The following is a 13,551-nucleotide window of genomic DNA, read 5'->3' as shown; positions in this document are numbered from 1 at the left end:
TGTGAGAAATATTTGTGAAAGTATAAGTATTATGGAAAAAATGGAATATGCATGTAAACTTAGGCTATGATGAGTAAAATAAAACTAATGTTTTAAATATGAAGAAATGAACAGTTGCTCAATGCTTGTTTCTCTACACATGTACAGGAAGCACATAGTTCAGTGCTGTTCACATATCACACATTAGAGCATTAATCACAGCTGTGTCTCACTTTACCCAAACATGGCCACAGAGTCTCTTAATCCAAGCATTTGGGAAACGACTAGCAATCATTTAGAGTGGAAACATAATTTGACACTGGTTTAGCATTCCATTTGTTTGCTACATCCATCTTTTTGACAAGAAAGGGAAAAATCATGTAATACTATTATTTGAGGAAAAGTAGTAATGCATGCAGGGAGATAGAAGCAGGGAAATTTTGCCTGTGTAGAATATTGTCACACATACATGTATGTGTATGTGTATGTGTATGTATAAATCAGAAAGTATATTTCAAAAATAAAAAAAGCTATGCTTAGTATACCCCACTGCAAAATCACTTCATAATGAAAGCACAGACCATGTACAACAAATAAGTGTGACAGAAATGAGTTTGGCAACTATCCAGAGTAACAATTCCATTGGGATTATGTGTTTTTTCAATAATTTTCCACTTTTCTCCCAACTTACCTGCTGTTTTATCTGACCCCAACCATTTCAAACAGCCACACTTGTAGTAGAAACCCTACAAAATCATGCAAGCATACGAAAAAGATAGCAGGGCCACAGGCTCTGTCAATTATGTTCTTCCTGTCTCTTAAATAAATCGACCTCACTTTCAGGTGAACTGACTTCTGTGGAAAAAAAAAAAAAAAATCCCTGAACTCAGTCTATTCTTGACAACTAGAGCAAATAAAATTTAGAATATTACTAAGATAACAAAAGCTAACACTGCTGTCTTTAATCTCAATTTTCTACTCTTATGTAAATGTGCTTTTCATCTTAATTGTCTGCATTGACACGGCCAAAGAGAAAGACCAACCTCCCAGGCCAGGCGCCTATCAGCTTTATTAGGAAATGAACTATATAGCCCATCAAAAAAAAAAAAAATATTCAAAGGACAGTGTGGAACAAACGTTCCCAACACAGTAAGATAAAGTAACATGCAAAAAAAAAAGTTATATGGTCTTATCATAAATAGATTGTGCCCCATAAGAAATAGAATTACAGAAGCATTATTTGGAGAAGTTGATCATCAAAGACTAAGTACACACACTTTTCATGCAGCGCCTCCTCCTGTGTTATACGCTCAATTTAATTTTTAGCCTAGTTATTTTGATAACCTTTCCTTTGGCTTAAAAAAGATGGTCTGTGTTAAGTTTAAATAACTACCTCTTCAAATAAACTGTAGTCATATAAATTACATAGCATGCCTACTTAAGAAAACATTTTTTACTGATAATCTATAAACCAATTTGAAAGGTATAATAAAATGATATATTGTTATTTATTTTACATAATCATCCATGTTACTAGAAAGAAAAATAACCGTGAAGTTGTTGTCTTCATATAAATGTTTAACCTTTCAAAGATGTATACACGTGTCTTTCAGTTCAAAAATTGGGGGTCTACAATACAAGTTATTAGGTACTTGCATATTTATTATGTTAATGGTTAGCAATAGAATTTCCCTCTTCATCTTTGTCTAAACCTCAACAAATTCCAACCAACTCATATTGTCTCAAGTAAAAAGGCTTAATATTTTTTAATAAATAATAATCTATGGATATACTAGATTCGAGGATTCCCCAGATCACCAAGTATCATGGATCTTTTCCCTCTCTTTCTCCTTCTACTTTTATTTCTGCTCTACTTCTACTTCTATGCTGTTTTCCTCATTCCCCATAGCTTGGTCCTGCTTTTCTCCATGTGGGCTTAACTCTGAGAGAGGCTTATCCATTTAGTGATCCATTGCAGATCTACCAGAAAATAAAGAGCTTCTTTCCTTTTACCTTCAGAAAATACTTACTATTAGCAATAATGGGACCATGTGTCCAAACCTGAACCAATCACTCTAGCAAAATAAATACAGTTGATGAATTAGCCATTCCTAAGTTTTGTGTCCACTCTTGAAACTAAGCATAGAATGAGCTCCATCCAATTTTCATCCAGCTTTCTCCGTGGCACATCTGAGAGCTATGATGAAATTAGGATACTGGGTAAGCAGACAAAGACCACAGGTCTCCCACAAGAGTCGGGAATGTAGTGAAAAGGTTTTCACTCACCCTAAAAAGCTTCAACAGAGGTTTAACAGGAATGCAAAAAATTTAGGGAAATAAAAACGGGAAAGTAGACCATATTGGATGAAGAACTGACTATAAATGGGACAACTGGGAAAGTGAGTAACTAATCAAAGAGACTTTAGTAAATTAGGCAAAGTCACAGGAGACGGTGAATGCCAGGCTGAAGACCTGGGAGAGTGTGAAACAATTTCAGGTTTGTTAAAAAGGAGATGCTTATTATACCTTCTTTTTATAAGCCCCCCACACTTTTCTTTAAAAAATATTTTTATGCTAAGTCTTTTTTTCTCTCTCTCTTTTTTTTTTTATTATTACTCTTTAAGTTCTAGGGCACATGTGCACAACATGAAGGTTTGTTACATATGTATACATGTGCCATGTTGGTGTGCTGCACCCATCAACTCGTCAGCACCCATTAACCCGTCATTTACATCAGGTATAACTCCCAATGCCATTCCTCCTCCCTCTCCCCTCCCCATAAAAGGCCCCGGTGTGTGATGCTCGCCTTCTAGAGTCCAAGTGATCTCATTGTTCAATTCCTATCTGTAAGTGAGAACATGCGGTGTTTGATTTTCTTTTCTTGCGATAGTTTGCTGAGAATGATGGTTTCCAGCTGCATCCATGTCCCTCCAAAGACACGAATCCACCCTTTTTTATGGCTGTATAGTATTCCATGGTGTATATGTGCCACATTTTCTTAATCCAGTCTGTCACTGATGGACATTTGGGTTGATTCCAAGTCTTTGCTATTGTGAATAGTGCCGCAATAAACATACATGTGCATGTGTCTTTATAGCAGCATTATTTATAATCCTTTGGGTATATACCCAGTAATGGGATGGCTGGGTCATATGGTACTTCTAGGTCTAGATCCTTGAGGAATCGCCATACTGTTTTCCACAATGGTTGAACCAGTTTACAATCCCACCAACAGTGTAAAAGTGTTCCTATTTCTCCACATCCTCTCCAGCACCTGTTGTTTCCTGACTTTTGAATGATTGCCATTCTAACTGGTGTGAGATGGTATCTCACTGTGGTTTTGATTTGCGTTTCTCTGATGGCCAGTGATGACAAGCATTTTTTCATGTGTCTGTTGGCTGCATAAATGTCTTCTTTTGAGAAGTGTCTGTTTATATCCTTTGCCCACTTTTTGATGGGGTTGTTTTTTTCTTGTAAATTTGTCTGAGTTCTTTGTAGGTTCTGGATAATAGCCCTTTGTCAGATGAGTAGATGGCAAAAATTTTCTTCCATTCTGTAGGTTGCCTGTTCACTCTGATGGTAGTTTCTTTTGCTATGCAGAAGCTCTTTAGTTTAATTAGATCCCGTTTGTCAATTTTGGCTTTTGTTGCCATTGCTTTTGGTGTTTTAGACATGAAGTCCTTGCCCATGCCTTGTCCTGTATGGTATTACTTAGGTTAATAACATTTCATAGGATTGCTAGAGAGGTAAATGTGAACATATGAAAAGCATCTAACATAGTCTCAGCTACATGTTTGATGCTTAATACAAATTCTTCTTTTTAGTGACACTTTATAGAGCATGATATGGTATTTACTCTGCAAATTAAACAAAAGTCAGAATAAAGTATCAAATCCAGTTTTCTCCAGAAACTATTGATCTTGCTGTTTAAAACCTTATTCTAATCTATTTAAAACTAAAAGTAAAAATTAAATCCTAGTACAGATTAAATTTGTAGTTGGAAACACAACAGGTAATAAAAACAATCTTGTGTGTTACATTTATAATGCAAGCTAAATAAAATACCTATGAGTAGTTAAAAAAAAAAAAAAAAAAAAAAAAAAAGGAGGTGCTTGACCTGAACTTCCCCTTAGGGGGATTAATCCTCAGTAGTGACCAGCATGGGCTGTAGTGTGGAAATTCTAGAGCAAAAGACATCAATTAAATGATATTGAGCTAAAATAACTGGAGACTTAAGATTCTGGTTGTAGTAGACTGTGAGTAATGCAGTAAAGGTAAATGTTTCTAGTAACAGAATAATTACAGGGCTGGGAAAGCAATGGAAATAAGTGGCTCAAAAGTGAGCATATATTTAAAACTTGGGTAACTAGGAAAATAGTGGAAAATTGTGTCTAAACTCAGAAACACATGAGGAGAACCTATTTGAGGGTATGAAATGATTATATTAAATATATATAACCAAATGGACATTCCCAGTAGATAAAATTTTGAGGACAAGATTTTGGTATCCTGTTTACAACTGGACTTATATTTCACCACACCATAAAATTTTGAGGTGGCAAGATTTATGAAATCATCGTGTTACTTGATGAAATTACTTACAAAAATACAAGCTGAAAGAATGTGAGAGCCCTAATAGGGAGGGAATATTTTCAGAAATAATAATAATATAATAATAATTGCCAATAGTGCCTGACACTGTACCATCAATAAAAGTGAAATAATGCATTTGATAATAGCAACACGTAGTAATTACTGAGTTTTGTCATTTTAAAAATCAGAAAACTGAGGCATGGAGTAGTAAATTTAATAGCTGAAGTTCAAGCATTTGAGAAATATTGGGATTCAGATTGAAATACACTCTGTCTCTAGAGCCCAAACTCTGAAATATTACCAATATAAGTGATTAAGAAATGATTACATTTAAAATCTGGACAACTAAGGCAGTCACAATAGAAAAGAAATAAGATGTGAGAGACAGCAATACATCAGTGTCTCTTCATAGAAGTTAGCACTTTCAAGGTGGTGGTGACCACGGTATAAAAGAGAAGTTATGGACGATGGGGACCCAGACTATTCAGACCATCTGTGTAGGCCTGCAGACTGAAACCCTGCTTGGCAGGGGTGTCACCAGCAGTCCCCACAAGTGTCTCACGCCAAAGGCTGGGGGTGGTGCTACACCTGTATCATCTCCTTCTGGAAGCCTTAGGAGCTGACAGGTGGCTCTCCCATCGAGAAGGTGCAGGCCAAGTTTGAACGCACATTCTGCTCCCCCAAGTACGGTTCTCTCAAGCTGCAGAGGAAGCCCCTCCCCAAAGCTGACCAGCCAAATAACAGGACCTCACCAGGGATAGCCCGGCTTTCTGGTACAGTGAGTCAGCCTGGGCCCGCTCCACCACCACCAGAGAGAGCCCCGTGCACACCACCATCAATAAAGGCGTCTCCAGCCTCTTCAGCATCGTCGACCACAGCCCCATGGTGCAGGACCTCTTCCAGAAGGGGCTGCGGCCGGCAGTGGGTCTCGCTCAGCAGAACCCAGACCAGAGCTGGGCCCAGGCCAGGAAAAGGCACCAATTTCCGAGGAAGGTCGCCTAGCCCAATTGGGGTGGGCTCAGAGATGTGCAAGAGGGAGAGGGCGTACCAGTGAGGTAGGACTTACCTGCTCCCCCTGGCTACACACTCACTGAGAACGTGGCCCGGATCCTCAACAAGAAGCTGCTGGAGCATGCCTTAAAGGAGGAGAGGAGGCAGGCTGCCCACGGGCCCCGGGGCCCCGTAGAGACAGCCACTCGTTGAAGGACATAGCTGAGCCCGGGGCCATGGAGGAACTACCTTATTCTGCACTAGCTCTATCCCTAGTGCCCTGCTTCTCCAGGCACCAGAGACCAGCAAACGGTCACCCTCCGTCCCGTTGGGTCCCACATTCCCCCACTGGCTCACAACCTCAGTCACCCGGAGACCCGACGCCCTTGGAGGAGCACAGTGGTGAGGAGCCGCCCGAGGAGAAGCCACACCGCGATGCAAGCTTGCATGGATTATCACGGTGTCATTCACTACTTTTTGCACAACCACACCATCGCCATGAACGAAACAATGCCCAAAAGGAGAGATCAAGTTTTCTCAAGGTCAAAGAATGTTTTTAGAAAAACACATAGCTGCTGAATGTTCAATCTGTGAAACTGAGATGTTTCTAAAATGACACAGTAAATGTGACTCAGAAATAAATAAAGAGCTCAGAAAACTATTTTTGTCTCCATTTTTTTACACACAGTGTATTAAGCAAAACGGTAGATAAGGTATAAATGGATTTTAAAAATAAAAGTTTTAAAAAATGTACACTTTAAGAGATTCTGCACACCATTGCTGTCAATACCTGACTGCCTCTCTGTTAAGTTTGCACCTTCACATTTTGGTTCGGTTTATTTCTATGTTCCATTAGAGTGGATTAACTTATTTTTATTTTGTCAGTGTTACTGTTTTTTAAGAACTTTTTAGTGCTTCAGACTATCTGCTTCAGTGAACTTTTCGCAGTGAAAAAGCCATGAAGCCAGTAGACAAGGCATATTCTGTATACTGGAGGGGATACAGGACATCTTTGAAAAAGTACAAAGTCTTCAGTGGGCTTAGAAAATTCACTGTATGATCCACGTATTATCCTACTTAGCTTGCACGTCTTCCAGTGCATGTATATTCTGCTACTGTGTCCTCGTCATTACTTAAATGTGACTCAGTCTGTTCCACTGTAATACCTTATGAATTTCCTTGTACTGTACTTTTATTGTTGGTCTTTTCGCATCGACGATATAACAGCAACAACATTTTTAAATTATTGAGAGAAAATTAACTGGCAATGTACAGAGTTTACTCAAAATGTTCTTGTTTAAGAGAAAACACTATGAAAAGCCACATGGATACCAAATGGAAACACATGATGGTGTCTCTGAGTATGTATGAGATTGTGATGAAGTAGAAATAAAGCCTTTCCGAGATGGTGAAGAAAAAAAAAAAGAGAGAGAGAGGTGAAACAAGCCATTCTCTGAATCAATGCTATCAATTAGCATCCCACTAAGTGCATGATAAGATGTAGATTTTATTTTTCAAAAGTACTTTAAACCAAAATGCTGAGTTGACACTGTTATCTAAACCTAAATGATTAACTGTTAATATTAGTTTAAATTAAATATTTAGGGTACTAAGCCCAAGAATATTTATCTATGTTGTTAAGACATATGCATACAAGTTACACTTTTTTAGTAACCAAAATGTATTAAAATATGAAAAATGTTATACTATGTTCAGGAATCTCTGAGTATATCGGTATTTGCTCATTAAATGGGCCTTCCCATTGTGTTTTACATAATCATCAATAATAATGGATTTAAACAGCAAGGGAAAATAAAAATCCTAGTCAAGATCAATAGAGTAAGTAATTATGTATATAAGAGAATATGGAGCATGTTAGCCCTCAAAGCTAAGTTCCCTGAAAGGAACTTACTCTTCTTAGTTAACGAAGAAAAATATAATATACAAAATTTATAGACACTAGTAATTCTAATGTTAACATTTTAAATATATGAACTTAATTTCACCAAGGCAAAATGCTAAAGCCATAATCTACCTTCAAGGTTGAATTACAGTCTCTGCAGCTTATTGAAACAATCTACATTTTAATTTATTATGTATGAGTACAATTACATCAAAAGCTTAATGTTACTTTTCAAATTCACATTTAGATGAAAATAAGAGATTCAAAAAGCAGACATCGTGCTTTCTTCTTCTCCCTTGAAATCTACTAAAAACCACAAAAAATTACATAACACAAAAATAGCCAATTGCACAAATATATTCCATATATGATATCAGTAACATTAATAAAGAACCTAAGAATAAACTAAATATGAAATGTATAAGCCTTCATTGCAAAAACTATATACATCTTTACTGTCAAAGAGGACCAAAGCCCTGATTGCACATAAGAATATTAAAAACTTGGAAACAACCCAAATGCTCATTAATGATAGACTGGATAAAGAAAATGTGGCACATATACACCATGGAATACTATGCAGCCATAAAAAGGATGAGATCGTGTCCTTCACAGGGACATGGATGAAGCTGGAAACCGTCATTCTCAGCAAACTAACATAGGAATAGAAAACCAAACACCTTATGTTCTCACTCATAAGTGGGAGTTGAACAATGAGAACATATGGACACAGGGAGGGGAGCATCACACAATGGGGCCTTTGGGGGGCGGGGGACTGGGGTAGGGATAGCATTAGGAAAAATAGACGTAGATGACGGGTTGATAGGTGTAGCAAACCACCATGGCACATGTATACCTGTGTAACAAACCTGCACATTCTGCACATGTATCCCAGAACTTACAGTACAATTTTTAAGAAAGAATATTAAAAATTATAGAAATGAGAATTGACTAATTAATCAATTAAATCAATGTCTTTCCAAACTAAATCTAGGAATTTTTTTATATCAATTGACAGTATGGTTCTTAAAATTTTATTACTTTAAAATTTTAAAAAACAAGGCATCAAATAAAAACATGCATATTGTATTTCAGGCAAATTATAGATATACGGTATTTAAAATACAATAATTATGTAATGGGCATCATTATAATAAGTAGAGCATAGACATTGATATATGAGTAAACTGGAATTTGGTATGTGATAAAGATATTATTTCAAACCAAATGTGAAAGAATGGACAATGTGTGAGGTTAGATTAGTTGGATACTAATTTAACAAAATACATACTAATCACAAAATCTACTTCATATCTCACTCAGTAATGAACTCTAAAAGTTTAAAAAATTAAATATGTAAAACTATAATTTAAAAAAATATATATAGTAGAATATATGTATAACCATAGGTTGAGGGATGCCTTTTTAAGTCTTCTCAACCCCTTAAAAAAGCAAAAAACATAAACAAACAAAAGCAAAAAAAATTATCAACATGAGAACATTAACATAGAAACAGATAAATAGACAAATAAGTAAGAAAGAACAAATGAACCAATAGAGGCAAAAAAAAAAAAAAAATGTAGGGACAACACCCCGTTGTTTGTCTTACTGATGTTTCTTCCATTAACCATGCTCTAGCCAGGACATCTGTGCTACTGGACCCTAATTCTAGAACTCTGTTCACTCATATATTCTCGTGAATATGCATGTATTTCATTATTTTTTCTGTTCTAAGTTCGTATTCAAAGAGAGATCTTCCCCAATTACCCCATCTAAAATATCATTCTTGTTTTTTCTTTTTAATCCCCGACCCAACTTTCTTATATTGAATGGAACTTTACTTGTGTTGTTATATAATTATTCATTTATAATTGAATTGTCTTCCATATTAGAATATGGGACTCACCAAAGCATGGTTCTAATGTTGTTCTCCACCATATCCCAGAATCCTAGAATTCCTGGCATATAGTAGGCACTTTGCATATTTGTTGAATGAATGAATAAAAGAGAAATAACTAAAAAATGACATATAAGAATATTTGACAAAATGGCATGCATAATTTGTGCTTAATAATATTTCCCTTCTCTTTCGCTTCCATTTCTTGCTCTTCAGGAAGTTTTTATCTAGTAGGTGAATAAGACAAATATACAAATAACCAAAAAGTATATCCATCATTGTGTCACATTATATTTACTTCATCTTTGTAATTTTTAAGATATGTTAATAATCAATGACATAAATAAAGTGTATACTACTGTAAAGAGGGTACAATGTACCTACCAATATATTGTTTGATCACAAGAAAAAATAAACTAACTCAGTTTGAGAACAAAGGCAAGAAAAACAACTTTTTCTAACTTTGCAATTTACATAAGCAGGTTTATTTTTTATTTTTCGCTAACTTCATGACACGTCTAAATGGGAAAATTACAGATACTGCAGGAATGAAAAGTAAACTCTACCCTTAACCTCTCCACATCCCATTAACGGGCAGCATACTAACTGTACATGTTCTAGGCAAGAAACTTAACAGAATGAGAATTATTTACAAATAAATCTATATTTCTCTTGCTAATAACACCATGCTATGAATATTTGGTGATAATATACTAATAAGAAAAATCAATAAATTTACACTGACCATTAAAGTAATTGGTGCTGTAGAGTAGAAAATGATGTATTGTGCATTGATCGTTTAGTAATTTTCTAACTAAAAAGAAAAGAGAAAGCTAATTACCTTAGTAGGTGACTGAAAATAATAAGATTAAAACAAGCTAATTATACGTTCTCGAGTAACGACTTTCTTCGATGAAAGTAAATCAAGGAAAGGAATACTGTGATTTAGGCAAAGAAATATTCAATTTTACTAATTACAACATATTCCTGATCCATTTAACCACCCTTAGCCCATTTTAAAGAAGCTTTAATGGAAACAGCAGACATTACTAAAGAGAAATACGTGACACATTTTTCCTTAGTATGCAAGAAAAGCTAAAATTTCAAGATGTTTGTATTTGTGAAATTGAAATTTAAAAAATTACGGGGTAAAATGGCAAAAATCAGTTTAATTGCCTTTCTTTTACTGATGGCAATAGTTTAAAAGAAAAGTAGTCAATGAAAGTGGAAGTGATTCATATCTAGATACTACAAGGAACGTATTAGATTCTAACAACAGAAAAAAATTTCTACAAAATGTCATGTAAGAAATATGTAAAAAATAAGAAATACAATCCAATCAACTTATTAGTTCTGTGAAAGCTCCATTTCAAACAAAACTGAAAAAAACTGTAACCTAAGTGTTATGAATTATATATCCAAGTATCTTCAGATATTTTAGGGTTCATAGAATATGCTGACCTGAAGTATTCAGCAATAACTGAAATTACTGCCACGTGAGTAATTTTTTTCTGCTCTCTCTTTACAACCAAGTTTCACCAACTTTAATTTAGTCACAAATTGCTTAATTTTAATAAATTATATGGTATTGTGACTAAGTCTTTAGTACTACTAAGAAATTATATAATCTATATTAAAATCATTGGCAAAATAGATTATTACATTTATAAAATTATTATATATTAATCTAAGCTATGAAAGTAAAGAAAATCCCCTGGAATGGATTAAGGTAGCAACTCAGCAATGATAAATTGAGCTTTATTTTCTTCATAGTATAAGTTTAAGAGAATTAAATGATCTAAATGCCCATATATTACATTATGTGAATTTAATAAAGGTCTCCGAAGAAGGTAATACACATACACAAATTGTGAACTCCTACTTACCAGAGAAATTCAGCTTGCACACGGATAAAATGAACCTCAGCAAAAAAAAAAAAGGAGGAGCTTGTGACTGATGCATGGGAACTGGGACACTGAAATTATTTTTTCCAAACAAGACGTGAAATGAAGGTAACCCTCAATTTTCTGTAGAAAAATGCTCTTTTGATCCTAACATTCAACAGACATTCATGCAGTACCCTGATAGAATAGTGCTGGAGATACCAAGAAAAGGAGAAACAATCCTTGATGTCTGGTAGTTTATACTCCAGTGGTAATGACAGGAATTGAGAGAGAATTAAAATGTTGGGTGGAGAATGGGTGTTACAACACAGTTATTCACAGGTTATTATGGAAGCCAGTTGTCATGGTATCCAATTTACCAGAGAGGGTCCCTGAGGATAATAGAGATCACAAAGGTTGATTTAAATATCCTCTACCTGTGAAAGATGTGCTATTAGTATTTGTGTGTTAAGGTGTATAAAGTGGGTCACAAGATCCAACTCTGGAGCAGAGTTTTTGAGTTACAAAAAAAATAGATAGATAGATAGATAGATAGATAGATAGATAGATAGATAGATAGATAGATTTAATTTACATTTAATATAATATATAATTAAATCAGATTTTTACCTGGCTTTTTATTTGTTTGTTATTTGTTCATTCATTATATTTTTTCTTTCTTTGTTTACTTGACTGGGTTAAGTAAATTTGTAAGTAAGTTAAATTTGGTGCCTATCTGTAATGACTGCACAGTAACTTATAGAATGAATTTCTGTGTAATATACTTTATCTTCTTCTCATTTTCCCTGTGTACTAATTTTTAAAAATAGATACTCACTGGAAGTCACATGTAATATTTTAAGTACATTTTGGAATAAGATAGAAAATAGTTGGTATATAAAGAGTTATATTTATTATTAGAGAATCATGTTCTAAGCACCCAATCAGATTATTTCACCACCCTGAAATTTTGCAGCTGCAGTAGAACAATGCCTGAAGAGGAACAGTTTGTGACTTTAGAACCAAAGTTTAACAGATTAGTAATCGTAGACAGATATTTTTTTAATGGATAGCGATGAAAAACAATAAAACAACAAACATTCCTCAGAGACAATTTAAAATACTTTGAAATTTCATTCATTCATGATAGGTTTGAAACATTATCTCTTTTATTGCAGTTATGAGGAAAATTTTATTATTAATTATATTACTTTATAAGGCCTTTGGTTTAGAACAAGATCTTTTAACATGTCTTGTACTTTCAGTGTTCAAATGCTTGAAAAAACATTAGGATATAATAAATCAAAGTAATTCAACTCACATCCAAACACTACATATTATAGTCATGAGGTCTCAGGAATCAGCAGCAGACTTTGTTAAAAAGGTGGATTTCTGCCTCTTCCACTGCCCCCTTCTGATTTCTATTCAGTAGGTCTCAGACGGGCACTGCCATCGTTTGTCGGATAACTCCTGAGTGATATGAGGCAGGTGGTCCACAGTGCACACCTTGAGAAATTGTGCTATAAAGAGAACCTCAGCAGTCCTATTTTATTTCATTTTATTTTAACAGTCATATTTTATAGATTGGGCAGTGGGGTCACAGTGGTAACTTCCACTGTGGTGTAAGTTCCAACACTTAAACCAACTGAGTGTTGGAACTCTAGAGTTCTAAATGTGATTATCACAGTCCACATGAACAGAATATTTTACAAGATTGGCTTGAATTTAATATTTGGATCTTATATTTTTATATAGTCTCTTCTGACAGCTAACATTTGCTCACATCTTTCAAAATGATTTACAGGCTTTTCTGGTACACAATAACAGCATGTTTTTGTGTGTCACTTGCTTTTAGATTGCAATTTTTTGTGTCACTTGCTTTTAGATTTGTTTTCTTTCTCCCTTTATGCTCAATGGCATCTTACTTGTTTTCAGCATGGGCCAGAAAATCTGCACATAATGAAAATATATATTTGATCATCACTTAGCTATTGACAACACTAGATTGTTAGTGTTTTAAAAACTTATTGCTGCAATACAACACAGGTAACTTTCTTCATCTGCTTTCATTCCTCAGCTTCTGTAATAACAATCAGTTTTTCTGCAGGTTGAAATGCCTTTTAGTTTGCATAATTCTGTACTGCAATATTGAACCATATTGAAATATGATGAAACTTTTGTTTAAGATGAATAGGTGATAAAATGTTTTACAAATTTTTTTTCCAATGCTGCCATAATGCTCTGTTACAAAAACAATGAAAAACATCATCATTAACACTCAAAAAAGCAGCATAAGGTTAACATGT

This window comes from Macaca nemestrina, chromosome 16 (assembly GCF_043159975.1).
Source record: "Macaca nemestrina isolate mMacNem1 chromosome 16, mMacNem.hap1, whole genome shotgun sequence".
NCBI lineage: Eukaryota > Metazoa > Chordata > Mammalia > Primates > Cercopithecidae > Macaca > Macaca nemestrina.
The sequence above is the reverse complement of the archived record's forward strand: the minus strand, read 5'-3'. Positions refer to the sequence as shown.